Source organism: Oreochromis aureus, linkage group 3 (assembly GCF_013358895.1).
Source record: "Oreochromis aureus strain Israel breed Guangdong linkage group 3, ZZ_aureus, whole genome shotgun sequence".
Lineage (NCBI taxonomy): Eukaryota > Metazoa > Chordata > Actinopteri > Cichliformes > Cichlidae > Oreochromis > Oreochromis aureus.
In genome coordinates this window covers 75,983,923-75,999,249 of record NC_052944.1, presented here as the reverse complement: position 1 = coordinate 75,999,249, position 15,327 = coordinate 75,983,923, and the positions used below count along the sequence as shown (strand labels likewise).

Here is a 15,327-nt window from a genome sequence, read left to right as displayed (position 1 = left end):
AGGTTTAAATCCACTGTGGATGAGTTGGTGTGTTTTTAAGCTTCCAGCCTGGGTAAAAGATTTCTCACACAAATCACAGCTGTAAGGTCGAACTCCACTGTGGATGAGTTGGTGTCTTTTTAAGTCTCCACCCCAGGTAAAATACTTCCCACACTCATCACAGCTGTAAGGTTTAAATCTACTGTGGATGAGTCGATGTCTTTGTAGGCCTACAGCCCGGGTAAAAGACTTTCCACACAAGTCACAGGTGTAAAGTTTAATTCCACTGTGGATGAGTTGGTGTGTTTTTAAGTGTCCAGCCCGGGTAAAAGACTTTCCACACAACTCACAGCTGTAAGGTTTAAATCTACTGTGGAGGAATTGGTGTGTTTTTAAGCTTTCAGCCCGAGTAAAAGACTTTCCACATAAGTCACAGCTGTAAGGTTTAACTCCACTGTGGATGAGTTGGTGTCTTTTTAAGTCTCCACCCCGGGTAAAATCCTTCCCACACTCATCACAGCTGTATGTTTTCTCTCCCTTTCTTCTGTGAGGTTTGTCGGCCTCCTGAGAGCGCTGACTTCTCGCTCCATGTTGGTCCTGCAGTGACAGAGATACAAACAGAGGCAGTGAGTGAAATGCAGTCGTGGAACAAACTGTAACTCCCTCCATCAGTGGAATCAAACATGTCAACAAACACATTGTAGGTGTGTTACCATCAGTTTCTGGTGATAGTATCACATTTCAATGATGTGCTACAATGACAGTCGTAATGAAAAATACATATTGAAGAAATATTGATAAGTGGAGAAAATATTTTACTCATAAAACATTGTGAGTTCAATTTTTGATATTGTTGTTTCAATGTGTGCCGATAAAAAATTATGTTTGTATCTTCTTGTAACATCTGAGTTTTTTGGTTGTGAATTTAGATTCCGTGTATATGGAGGAGCCCGGGATGGAAAAGATAAAGCTGCTGTTAACATGTTTTTAAAAACCAACCAGCTGAGCACACAGTTTCAATAACAGTGTAACAGTGACATTTTTCTCACCTTTTGTGTTGAAGTCATTGTTTCCTCTGTAGTGGCTGAGCTGAGTCCAAATGGCTGAAATTGTTCCTCTGTTGCTCCACCAGACTCTTCTCCTGTTACTCAGCTGTGACACAAAAAGTATATGCATTTTATCCCTGATAAAAAAAGCAGAGCAAATAAACATGACTAAACTCCTCAGTGACAACAATACCTATGAAACTTCAATGTGGAACCCGAGAAGCAGCTACAACAAGAAAGTCATCAGTTGACACAAGAACCTGAAAGGAAAAAGCCACTGACCCCCGCATATCACTGCCTTTACCCAGTGGATGCTACACTCTGTATATATGGACCTCTATAGATCCACAAGTCCGGCTCACACTCAATGGTAGCAGTATAAACTCAGCCACCTCAGGGCTCACAAAATTTCAAAATCCCCGGTAGCCCTTCGGGCAGGGACTCTTCAGTTTTGGTAGATCAAAATAAATTTAAGTAGCCCAAATAAAAAAGGAGCAATTTTTTCCTGTTTTGCTTCCGTTACAATATTATACTTTAATGTACAATATTGTAACGGAAACAAACATTAATCAAAAATTGTTGAAACACAAATTACAATATTGTATAAAATTACAATCATCAACTCAAATACTTGGTTGTAATTGAACAGAAATTTCTATGAACTTGTAAGAACTGTACAACAGGAATCAGTCTGGGTCAGATCCTAAATTTGAAATTTCCACTGAAATCACAGGTAAGAGGCAAGTGGCACCAAGATCGAGGCCATTTGCTTTTTGAAGTTTGCAAAGACTGCTAAATTTTGCCAGTGGTAGTTCACTCTTTGCAACATAGTAGGCTGTTCTAAACAGATTTTTCAGGTTGATTTTTAGTATGTTATTTGCAGACTGAGCAATAATCAATTTCTTGCATTTCTCATGGGTTCTAATGGGGGCCTTTCTTAAAATTACTGGTCCCAGTAACAAAGGCACTTGTCGACTCAGAAATCGAGGGAAACCAACAACACACCCGGCAGGACATTATGTTATTTACGGGTGCACATAAGTGGTCGCATGTAAAAAGATTCGCTGTCAAAATAAAAACGCGCGCACAAGATAAGAAGTTGCAACGCGCGTTTGCGTCCATATAAAAGGCCCTGTTTTTGTCCGCTAGAGTGGGATTTTCACGGCATATTCTGCACCAATTCTCTGTGCGTTCATCATTGAAGCCAGGTCTGGTTCCGGGGCAACGAATCAAAACAAACACACTGTGTTATAACGGCGACTACAAGAAAAATGCTTAAAAGTAGCTCAAAAGAGTCAGCGAGTAAAAGTTGTTAGTGCTGGGCGATATGAAGATATATATCGTGTGGACGATAGAAAAGTGTCTATCGTGCCATTTGTCCTCTATCATTTCTAACCCAAATTTTATAAATTATTATATAAAATATATAATAAACCCTTTACAAACGGTTGGAGCAGGCACACTCCGTTTTCCCTAACTATTTTTAAATCCCTGTAGAACTGGAACCACGTATGGCAGTGCAATATTTTTTTTTGCATGTGAAACCGGAAGAGTTGTACTTACATCTTATGCCATTAGCTTGTCCTAGGTCACGGTTTCCTTCCACATATAGCTTTGCAAAAATTGCATAAGAAGCACTTGCAGCAACAAAAACATAATATTCCAGAAACACGCTTTGCCGATGTTCATAACACTTCCTACGTTGGCATATCGTCAGCGCTAATTGTTGCATGTCCGCCATTACCTGCCCGAAACCGGAAGTGACGTTATTTTTGCGAAAGGGCCTTATAAGCCAATGTTGATGTTTTTAAAAGTCATGTTTGACTTTATGCTTTTCTGTATCGTTTCTGGGATGCTTAGAACTCAAATTACACTGTTGGAAATATTATAATGCATCAAAATAAACTATTTATTTTCATTTTTCCTGTAGTATCTAAAAATTAGTGTATCTCAAAAATAAAACTATGAAGACACTCAAAATAAATTTCTCGTGGTTGGAAACTCTTGTATTTACAGTTTTGAGGGATACACCTCTTAAATTTTTTTTTACTAAAAATATATGTAAAAAATAAAACAAAAAGATCATCAGTTTTTTGTAGTTTATTGCACTACAAGTTTTTCCAATTTATGTAGTTACTATGGACCTAATGCATACATATGCACACATATTATTAAAATTTGGGCTATAACGGTTGTATTGATATATAGAAACTTGAAATGCTCCCACAAATGGCACTACAGCATGTAAAAACATAAAGATAAGCTCGGGCGGACTTGGTTCTATGGTAGGTCTTAAAGGGTTAAATAGCCTGTGGCAATTAGTTGTCTTATTAGTGTCATTAGTGTTGTCTTCTCAATATACATGCTCCTAACTTTATGCAAGAGAAAATAAAGTAATAAAAAAATGATATTTTTCGCAAAGAAACTCCATCTTGTGGTTTGCGAGCTGGTCCTGCTGTACGTGCACCCAGATTTGCGACATACTTTACAGTAACTCAAAACAAAGACTGCACCCTCGGCACTTGCTTTTTATAGACTGCGTACTTTCTAGATGACCACAGGTCAGATGGTATATCGTGATATATATCGTTATCATGATATAAAATAATTCATATCGAAAAATGAAAAATAACATGTATGTGCTAACTTTCTAAACACTTTGTTACATTTATGATAAAGTAGACAAAACATATTTGTGTTGGCTCATTAGTTTTTGTCTTTAAATTAACTTTGTCTGTGTGCGTTTCAGGTACTGCACTCTCAACGACTGAATGAACCAGCATTGCAGCCATAGGTCACTGTGAGCATCACAGGGAAGATTGAAGCTGCCCACTGCACTTGGATGGTCGGAGTCGCGGAGACCTGCAGCCATGTCGCTGCTCTTCTGTCTAATGTAGAAGCAACAGTGCGGATCTGTGGCACAAGGACTGTTACAGATGAACCTGCATACTGGGTTTTGCTGGGTAGTATGACCAAGTTACAGCCAGAGGTTGGCCATAAGATAGACCTCTCCTCTCCAGCTGCCCAAAAAAAGGCTCTTGATCAAAACATAAACAGACCATTATTGATCTAATACCGAAGCCGTACCAGTGGTTCTCACCACACCGCAGTCAAGCACAACAGTAATCTCTAACGCTGACGATCTAAAGCCCTCTTCCTCGGCCAGGCGGTGACTACACGAAGCGATCTTCACGGGTGGGCAAACCGATCTGGTCGATATGTCCCCATAGGCCGTTAAGGCGCTACCGGCAGAGGATGACAGCAATGTCAGTGTTAGCACGCTGAACGCTATGCTGGAACAGCAACGGGAGTTTTACAAAGATCTGATTCACCAACAGCAAGTTAACTTTAAGACATTTGTCCAATTAATCATGGATGGAACTAACAAACGGTTGGACAGCATTCTAAGGGATGTACAGGATGTTAAATCCAGCCTGCAATTCACGGATGGGGTTGTCACTGAGCTGCAAACTGAAGAGAGGTGCATTAAAAGCAAACTAAAAGAGTTTGAATCGGCGGTCAGCAGCATACGCCAGGAACACAGAGAATTAACAACCAAGATGGATTAATTAGAAAATCAATCGAGAAGGAACAACATTGTGGTGGATGGATTAATAGATGAAAAAGCAGAAACGTGGGAAGGATCAGAGAAGAAAGTCCGACACATGCTGAAGAACAAGCTGGGCCTGGATAGTGACAGCATTCAAATTGAACGCGCTCACAGAGTCGGTCCATACAAGGAAAATGGACGAGCCAGGCAGATTGTGGTCAGACTACAAAGATTTAAAGATAAACTAGGGCTGTGCGATATGACCAAAATCTCATATCCCGATATTAAGACATCTATCGTCGATATAACGATATAAATTACAAAAATGTAACATTTCCTGTAAATTCTGTGAATCTCGGGCATCTCGACTTGCGTGAAGTGTTTCCAGCTGGGCGTCGTGTACCTGGAGTCGAGTGTTTTAACTGATGCATGGAACTATACATTTTAGACGTAAGTTGTAACGCCGCCGTTTTCTTTGTGAGTATTTATTACACAGCGTGCTGCGGAGAAAAGTCTGTTCTAACGTTTGAGTCTAAGGTTTATTTTTTAGCACCTGGCGGCTCTTTTTTGCTTCTCATCCGTTAATACTCTGCATCTTTCACGTGACTCGTTTTATTTTGAAAAGCCTCCCTGCTGCTGCGGAGTCGGGGCAGTCTGCTTCTCCCCACCACAGGGAAAAGGGTAACATCACCTGGGTCTGGGCGCAGTTTCCCCTCCAGGGCAAGGGTACCTAGACCCGGGCTTAGAGTACGCTTGGGGAGTGTGATTGTGTGTACAGTGTCTCTCTATGTCTGTCTCCATGTTGGGTGAGTGTTGAGTAATTGTATATGAGAGCATGAGGGTGGGAATAGATGTTTGTATCTGTGTGTGCCTGTTTGTCTGTGTCTATATGTCAGGTTGGGTATCAGACGCCACCTCTCTGGGGACATCTCAGGCCCTCCAAGGTTTGGAGGCCCATCTCCCCCCACCACTTCCCCTGCCGGTGGCAGACGCCCTCAGACATCGGTGCGTTGGTGGTTCTTGTGTGTCCGGGGGGCGCCCAGGTACCCACCGGCTCACTCCTTGGCGGCTGCTTATCGGGGCCTGGAGCCTGGGGCTCGCTCGGGCCACCTGGGATGGGGTGCCCTCGGCCCTCGGCCCGGGGCTCGGTCACTCAGGCACAGCTGGCTGCCGGCGGAGCTCACGGGCACGTCACTGCAACCCCCCCCGGCTTCTGCTCCGCGGCTGCTGAGTGACCCCTCATCTGGGACTCTCCTCAGCTCTTTCTGGGATAGTGGCGCGGCTGCCCCTCTGTTGGTCTTCCTTGGTCTCTTGTGTTCTGGGGCCTCTGGATGTCTGGAGTTTTGATCTCCTCCATACCTGCTTCATGCCCTGGAGGATGGGGCAGTGGCCCCCACACCCTCTAGCAGATCATTACATGAAGGAACCTTTTAAAAACAAGCTGTTCATGCTCACAGGTGCACACACACGGGTGATCACACACACAAACTACACCCTTTTGGCTCCTACCTCAAAGCACACTGTGCGCTGTCGATCTCACGTGCTGCACAATAATGTTTAATATTTAGTATTTACTGTCATATTCCCATATATCATTGTGATGTTGTTTATTACTCTCGTTTTCTTCTGCTTGCTTTCTTTTTTTCTTAACAGGTGATCCAGGTGATCGATATATGTATTTTTGTCTGCTTATTCTGTTGGTTTTGGTTTTGCCCTTCACCCCGTCCCTCTTCTCAGCTGTTTTCTTTCCCTCTTTCTTTCTCCCTTTTCTTTCCACCAGTCAAGTCTGTCCCGTATTCAGCAAGTGAAAATAAAATAAACAATAAAGGTGAATCAAATGGACCATTACGGCAAGGCTGGGATGGTCCATTTGGTAAAGTAAATCCGTTGGGCATCTTTCTTCGCCTTTAGACAATAATTCTGATGGCAAAAGAACCAAACGGGACAGGTTAAAAAAAAAAAAAAAAAAAAAAAAAAAAAAAAAAAAAAGAAAAGCCTCAACAGGATCTTGAGCTTTATTGTGAAAGGTTTATGTGGAAAATAAACAAGCGGACACGCCGTGGTTTTACCGTCGTTGTTGCTAACGACAACACATAAAAAACAAGCGCTTGTCCGTCCGTAGTGTGGTTATATTAAATATAAGAGAAAGAGAGAACTTTAAGAAATTAATATAGCCACTACAGTGACCATCAAAATGATGAAAAATACTGCCGTAAACAGTTTATTTTTGCGACACCACGAAACAAACGATAGCGTAAAATGAAGCGATGAGCGTTTTCTATCGTCATCCGATATATATCGTTATATCGAACAGCCCTAAGATAAACAATTAATTCTCTCATCTGCCAAAAAACTGAAAGGTACCAATCTTTAAATCAACGAGGATTTTTCAGGGTCCATCAGGAAGAAGAGGAAAGAACTGTTACCACAGCTGAGAGCGGCCAGAGACAGAGGTGATATTGCCGTCCTGAAATATGACAAATTAATTGTTAAACCGAGGTCACAGAACGCTGGAATTAATATTTAGACTTCAGCAATGTTGTCATTTGTAGCTGTTGAGATCGATAGGTCTGCAAATGTCTGACCCTGTACTTATTACCGGATTCTCCGGCGAAGATTTTTCAGTAGCTCATGTCAATATTTGTAGCCTTAAATATAAGATTCAGGAAATTCAGTCACTGTTGTCAACAAATAATTTACTGTATCTCTTGAAAAATTACCGCTATTTATACAGCAAAGACTTTAGAATATTTAACAGGAGCAAGTTTCATTTTCCCCTGGTTTTACTACCACACTGTTCACTAGAGCAGGGCGATATGGCCAAAAATATTTATCACGATATACATTTGAAAATTTGCGATAACGATATAACTGACGATATAATTGATGCGAGACAAAATACAACTCCACAACTTTACTAGCGCAAAAAAACCCCCCATTCATTTATTTTCACTTAAACAAGCAGCTGTTTTTTTATATGCATTAAAGCTATATAAAAATTTAACAGTGCAAATGCAAATTCCTTGCTGAAAGTTTAACCAAAAGGCATTTCCAGTAGAAATGGGCTGACATATCCTGAGCATAACCATGTATAATATCCACTGAAGTTAAAAAGAGGTGCTTTGCAACATTAAACTGCAGTGTGCCAAATAAAAAAGCCAAATATGTATTTTTCGGACCATAACGTGCACGGGATTATAAGGCACATTAAGCGAAACAAAGCAGTCAGATGAATCAAACTTTATTCAACTCATTCTTTTTGCTTCCTCCACTTCTGTACCATTGATTCATTAATGCTGTATTCTATCACAGCTGCTCTATTCCCATGTTGTTGCAGTATATTAATGACTAACCTCGTATTGTGGATGGATTATCTCAGTTGTTCTCCTGACTGAAGTTTGGTCCGTTTACAGCATCCTGCCATGCGATTGCATTTGTCCCTAACCACCAGGAACCCTCGCGTTAACTTTTATCGAGTGGAAAAAAGTTAGCGTTCATCCTCCAGCTTCACTGTTTATGTTATGCTAACATAGCTGTGTCGCTAGCGATCACATAGCACATCATTATATACCAGCTAGCCCAACTTCAGTAACCCTACAAACGTCACTGCTGTTTAGTTTCCTGTCTTCATTTATGTTGGAAGTGATAGAAGAGCTGCACGTTTGAATTTTTCAGAAATCTCTCAGTCAGAACATGCTATATCATGCTTAGGTAACTAGCGAGCTAACTTCCGCTAGCTTCCTGCTAACTTCTAACTCCGTTAAATGTAATAAATTCTGTTTTCATGGATGCCAGGATGTTAAACACCTGGTAAAGCAGCAATGCTGATCGTTTTATTAAAGATGAAAGAATTTAGACAGTTTTTAACTCTCAGTGATGCTGTGTGTTCGTTTGACTTTGGGACCTGAAGCGGACGGAGTTTAGGACCCAGGTTACTCCCAGATTTACGAGCACCTTAGTCCGACAAATACGGCAATAACGACGGCCAGCTTGCATGTTCTACAAAAAAATGTGCTTTGTTGTGTATCTGATGGACAAACACCAAACCAGTTCCACATCACTGAAGTTGCACCATTTTACAAACCAATTCTGGTTCATCCGTTTCACTCAACAATCGGCCATGTGCGTATGAAAACAAAGGCACTGCGCATGCGCGTTTTACCCATATTCTATCGCGATATTTCATTTTCTTATCGTTGCCCAACATTGTACCGGTATTACCGTGAACGGTATAATATGGCCCAGCCCTACTGTTCACCCTCACATAGAAGAAGTAATCTGATTGGCATGGTGGTATGTTTGAAGCAGGTCCCTTGTGTAGCGTTGGGACTCAGTCACAATGTGTTTCATCCATTTCATAGGCTGGTTTGCCTGCAATAATGCCAAATAATTAGCAACTGTATGAATAGAAGGTAGTTCTGCAAAATCCCTCAGTAGGATGTTTGTTCTAATTTGCTATGACCACAGAGCGTATCGAAAATAAAACTAAAAAGCTATAAAGAGTGATATGAACATATTTAGAACTTACTGGAATGAAAATGTCTGTAGTACACCAACAGATATTTGGAGATGGAAGAGAACTGGATATCAGCTCGTCTCACAGCTGCTATCCAGGCTAGACGCAGTAACATCCATTACACGAGCTGCCTCGTGTTGCTTCCAGGTTGGGAAAGAATGAAAAGCTAAACCATTTTCAAGCTTATTCTCTTGCCGGTCGGGCGATCGAACCTTGCAGCCGACCACACAGCAAGAACAAACCATAGCTGATGTTATCCATGTGCTTTCGACCCTCTGTCGCTTGAGCTTTGCCCCGGAAAATGGCGCATCAGGCCAAAATCCTTTCCACGCCCACCCCTGTGACATCACGCTCCAAAGCCCTTTGCCCCCCTTCTCAGCAAGCTTCCACTACTCTCACCCTGGGGTTGCGCTCCCCCACGCTTGTACCTGTGTCTTCATGTCCTGGGGGTGGGGGTTGGTTGTTCTCCTGCCCTGCACCTTTTGTTCATATTCAAAGACTATTTTTCTATATGTATTCTTTCCCCCTAGCAACCGCCATATTATGATGTTGCAAGCAATCACAAACTCTACAGTCTGTCTAACTCCAGTGTATACCAAGCAATCTATTATTCTCAACAGAGCTAAAATCAACATAAACTGAACCCACATTAAAGTTAGCTCGGTGCTTACCTTTAGATGAGCCCACAAACCGAGAGAAACTCCGTGATGAAGCTGGACGTCTTAAGAAACAGATCAGGGAGCAGAGACCCACGTGGTTCACGCTGATCTGAGCTAGGATTCACGAGACAATTATGTGCGGATCGATGCAGATATCGATCCCAACGTTGGTAGTGGTATATGTTCCTGTAAGTTCACTACTTTACTCCCGTTTCATGAAAAAGCAGCTCTCTCTGCTCGACTCCTCTCCTGCACACACACACTTTGCTCCGCCCCCTTTTACCCGGCTCCGCTGTGATTTGTTGCTGTGCGGTCACGTGACTCAGCTGCACAACGTAACCCCGTGGAGTGTTATTTCAAAAGTAGCGCCAATCTCCTTTTCCTAAACTCTTTTCCTTGGCCTCGATGAAAATGACATCGGGGGAGGACTACGGTGGCCCTGAGAAGCCAAACGGACTGCAACTTCAGAAAACACTTGCAAAAAGAAAAATGCTGCAAAAAGAAAAACTCTGCAAAAAGAAAAATGCTGCAAAAAGAAAAACACTTGCAAAAAGAAACATGCTGCAAAAAGAAAAATGCTGCAAAAAGAAAAACACTTGCAAAAAGAAAAACGCTGCAAAAAGAAAAATGCTGCAAAAAGAAAAATGCTGCAAAAAGAAAAACACTTGCAAAAAGAAAAACGCTGCAAAAAGAAAAATGCTGCAACAAGAAAAACACTTGCAAAAAGAAAAATGCTGCAAAAAGAAAAATGCTGCAAAAGAAAATGCTGCAAAAAGAAAACACTTGCAAAAGAAAAATGCTGCAAAAAGAAAAACGCTGCAAAAAGAAAAACACTTGCAAAAAGAAAAATGCTGCAAAAAGAAAAATGCTGCACAAAGAAAAACGCTGCAAAAAGAAAAACGCTGCAAAAGCACACAAAGCACAACGGAAATAGGAAAAAAGACAACGGAAATGTTTCTGGGGAGACAATAACCGGACGGACCAGTTGCACGAACCAAAACATGTATGTATGGCTGTATCCCAATTCAGGGGCTGTGTCCCAATTCAGGGTATGCACGCTTGAAGTACGCACACTACGCGTACTACGTACGGTGCGTACTACAAGTACGGGAAGTGCGGAAGTGAGAGGCTTGTGAAATGGGACGGTCTAGCCTTCGTCGCGCTGATCAGGTTGCCTAGCAACCATGATACTAACCGCGAGAAATGTTTCATACAGCTTTGTGTGACAGAAATGAAGGAGAAAAAATGTTTTGTTGTTCATTCATTTTTGTCCTGACATCACTTTGATTAGTTGAGACCACAGGACTGTAAAACATGATAGTTGGGCTTCATTTCTGTACTGAACAGTCATTTCAAGATTAGTTAGTAAATAATAATTAGCTAATGTTATTCATGAGACTAAAGTCATCTCACTGTGGTAATGTTAATATAATATGGACAGTATTATATATATCGTCAGATATATATATATATATATATATATATATATATATATATATATATATATATATATATATATATATGAGCTTGAACTCTGGGTCAAAGATGCAAGTAGCAGTTAATTATATTTCCTATCACCTTAAATCTTCACTCAAAGACAAGTATCTCTGACAGTGTATATACAGATGTATTATATATAAGAGACAAATATTGTTCCTTCAGTATGTTGGCATTACTAAATTTGGCTCAATGCTTACATATATGTATAAAAAGCAAATGTACGAGCTGTGATAACTGTTTCTGATAGAATGAAGATCAGACTGATATATGAAATATTCCTTTATTGGGTGAGAAAATCAGACCATGTCATAACTGCTTTAAGTCATACAGAATAGATATCAGAGCCTTAAACAGGCTGACTTCTGCTAAATGGGTCAAACTGGGCAGAAACTATACAAACACATAACATCCTTATAGAATATGATGTAACACTATAGATCAACTTACCTCAGAATATATAAAGCATATAAACAATTACAGCAATATGATGCAACAAACACAGCAGTGCTACTAATCCAAAATACTCAAAGCTTCATAGAACTGAAACAAACATTTATTTTCAGGTCCCTTCTGCTGCTGATAAAATTAGTTGAACATTACCTAATAAGACTGATTCTGGACAGATAGTTAGTTATGTTAAACTTTTCTAGCAGTCCTTCACAAACAGGGAACAGTCTGTCTATTCTTTCCATCTGTCAGCTGGTGCTGGCTCTTCCTCTTCCTCTTCCTCACACACTGTTGAGTTTGTCCTGGTGGATCATCAGGGGTGCAAAGCCTCACAGATGATGTGCAGCAGTGAGTCCCTCAGTCTGTCCTCACTCTGGACACTTGCAGTCGTCACACGTGGAAATTAAATGTGTGATAAGCTGCAGGATTCAAACACAAGTGTAACTTATAAATACATGTTCATACTTTTATTACACAATCAGAGAGAAAGAAACAGAGAGAGAGCAGGACAGAAAGACAGGTGACAGTCTCTGGTGTATACACAGGTGTGCACTGATAAAACACCGTTGTTTCCATTCAGGAAATGACCCCAGCTCCTGCAATCCTGTGACCGCAACGGGGCCGTCTACTTCCTGGAAGGTGGAAAAGTAGCGGGAGACTGACTTTTCTTAGTCCCGCCATTTTCTGCGTTCTTTAGAGACATCGGGTGGGGTTCTGTGCTTTATTTTTTTTTTGGAGAGTTTAAAAAAAGAAAAAGAAGAGATACATTGCTGAGCCATGGCAGATTTTCCCAGTTTTGGCAGGGGAAGGGGGTCAGTTGGTTTTACCCCTCTGCAGTCATTTGGCAGAGGCAGATCAAGGTTGGTGACAGCTCCAGTTTCATCCACACCTAAGCCTGTCCTTACTGAGTTAAATGAAAGCCCTATTGAAGTGAACTGTGATGATCTACAAAATGCTACATCAGAAACCAGTCCCACAAAAGAGAACCTTTATGCAGAGATTGCAGCGCAAATTGGGTTTTCTATTGGGGAAAGCATTGCCTCTTGTCTTGAATCTCGGTTGGGCTTTGGAGTGGGAAACAGCGTTGTTGGGTCTGCCAATAATGTGTTATCAGGACCCTCAGAATGTGATTGTAAAGTCTGATGTTAAAGAACCTGTGTGTTTTAGAGGGGATGGCTGTGATACATGCAGTGTTCAGGAATGGGAGGAAATGATGATGACTTTTTTTAAGAGAAGAGGGGTACCAGTTGCTGAACAAGCTGATGATGTGCCAAGTAAACTGCTGGGGAGGGCACGAGAAATAGTCAAGGTGGGCATACGTAGTAAGCCATCTGTGTGTCTTGAGAGGGGCCCAGAGCCCATTTTTGAGATCTTAAAGCAGCACTTTAGTGACACTGCCTGTTCAAGCATGCCTTTAGCTGACTTTTATGCAACACTACCCAACTCCGGTGAAACACCGTTTGATTACTGGCTCAGGTTGAACAGAGCAATGGAGGTGACAGAAGACTGTCTGAAGAGACAAAATAAGTCCTTTGCATATCTGACAAAAGAGCTGACTGCTATGTTTATCCGTCATTGCCCAGACTCAGAACTGTCTCTTATTTTCAAGTGCAAGCCCCTGCAGCAGTGGACGGTTGCTGATGTGCACGAGAAATTGCTGGAGCATGGCAAGGACCAGAAGTGCACCCCTCAGTTTAGTGCAGTCAGTGCCTTGAGTTTTCAGCACCAGGAGGTGAGTCCTAATGTGCAGCAGATGACATGCAGCAGTAAGTGTATTACACCATCATCAACCTCTACCTCAGCACCACTTGTCGACTTTAATGCACAACCATCTACTGATCCTCTTGATCATGTGATAGCCCTGTTAGAGAAAGTCCTGGAGCGACAGCCTCGACAAGCAAAGCTGCCTGCTAACGATGATGTAAGGGCCCCCTGGAACCAAACACACAAAATCGTGCCTTGCGTGATTTGTGGTGACAGTGAACGCTCTACATATTACCACTGTAGAGCCCATCAGCTGTGTTTCATCTGCCATGCTGGCGACCACACACGGGCTCAATGCCCCAGGGCCGTGTCTGTCAAAGTGAGGGGGCCTGAACCAGCCACCCAGGAGCTGGGAAACTAGATGGCCTACATGTGGAGGGGGCAAGTGTTAGGCCTGAAATCGCCCCCAAAAACGGGTGATTTTGATGATTTAGAATCTGTATACCACACTGTTTGTGAGGAGCACCAGTTAAGTCGGCGACCGATTTTTCAGAACACACACAGACTAAAACAGCATGATGAGCTGTTCTATGAAAATGTGACCCTGTGTGGCAAAGTGTCTGTTAAAGCCATGCTTCACAGTGGCTCTATGGCCTGCACCCTCAGTACCAATATGATGCCCCAACTATTACATCATGCAGTGCTGCAGACCCCCACCTTGCAACCCACTGATGTTGTCCTGATTGGCTGTGGTGGTTCGAGGACAGTTCCATCAGGTGTGTGTGACATTACGGTGGAGATGTATGGTTGCAAAGTTGTGCCAATGTTGGTGGTCGCAGGGCAGAGTGAGGACCTCATTCTGGGCAGTAACCTAATGAGATATCTGGGTAATCGCCTGAGGGGAGAGGGAGATTTAGGAGAGGAATGCAGCAAGACTCTGAGTGTTGAAGAACAGCCTAATAAAAATCTGTTGAGTTCAATGTCAGGAGTGGTGGCCCCAGGGCATGTTGGTGATAAGATCAGAACTGTCAAGCTAAAGAGAGCTGTAACATTAGAGCCCCTGACAGAACACCTGGTTTGGGGCAGGCTGCAGCTAGTGAATAGTGGGGAGGTGGGCAGTGCTGTAGTTGTAGAGCCCATTGGGTCGAGGTCTGGTCCGAGGTCAGTTATGGTTGGGAGAACTGTAGCGCATCTAAACAGTGATGGCTGGCTCCCTGTGAAAGTGCTGAATCCCTTTGACAAGCCGATAACCCTGAAACGGAACATGAAGCTGGCTGACGTGTCCCCCTGTGCAGAATTTTAACCCCCAATGGCTCCTACTTGGAACAGAACATGCAACAGTCTACTGGCTCAGCTTGGCGCCATGATAAGCAGAGTCTAGTCACCAATGTTTCCACTCTGCCAGATGATTCACCCTCACAGGAGGTGACAAGTGGTTGTAGCAACTTACATGCAGTACTGCAAAATCTGGGGCTGTCTGATATCGGCATTGATTCATGTGCAGTTTTGCCGGCTGGCAGAGAGAAACTGGTTGGCCTCATAGCCCAGTTTGAGTCTATCTTCTCGAGAGGCAAGCTGGATTGCGGCAAGGCTAACGGCTGCCTACATCGAATTCGAGTTGTGGACGACAAGCCATTCCGGTTGCCATGCCAATGTGTGCCGCCGACGCATTATGGAAAAACTAAGACAGGCTCTGAATGACATGGAGGAACGAGAAATAATTCGGAAGTCTTGCAGTGAGTTTGCATCACCACTGGTCTTAGTTTGGAAGACGTCCGGTGAGTTGAGAATCTGTAATGACTTTCACTGGCTTAACGCTAGAACTGTCAAAGATGCTCACCCACTCCAGCATCCGGCTGACGCACTGCAGCTGAGGGAATACAAACTCAAATTGTCGGAACAGGTTCGATCATGTATTCATTTGGT

At 42.5% G+C, this 15,327-nt stretch overlaps 1 long non-coding RNA gene across 1 annotated transcript; it reads right to left on the bottom strand.

Annotated features, from left to right (window-relative positions):
• Positions 1-510: 510 nt before the first annotated feature.
• Positions 511-10,056, bottom strand: LOC120437639. The gene is made up of 3 exons (XR_005611311.1): positions 9,763-10,056; positions 1,029-1,131; positions 511-576 (listed from the first exon to the last, which is right to left on the bottom strand). It is a non-coding gene; the product is annotated as an uncharacterized LOC120437639 (long non-coding RNA).
• Between the last annotated feature and the right edge of the window lie 5,271 nt (positions 10,057-15,327).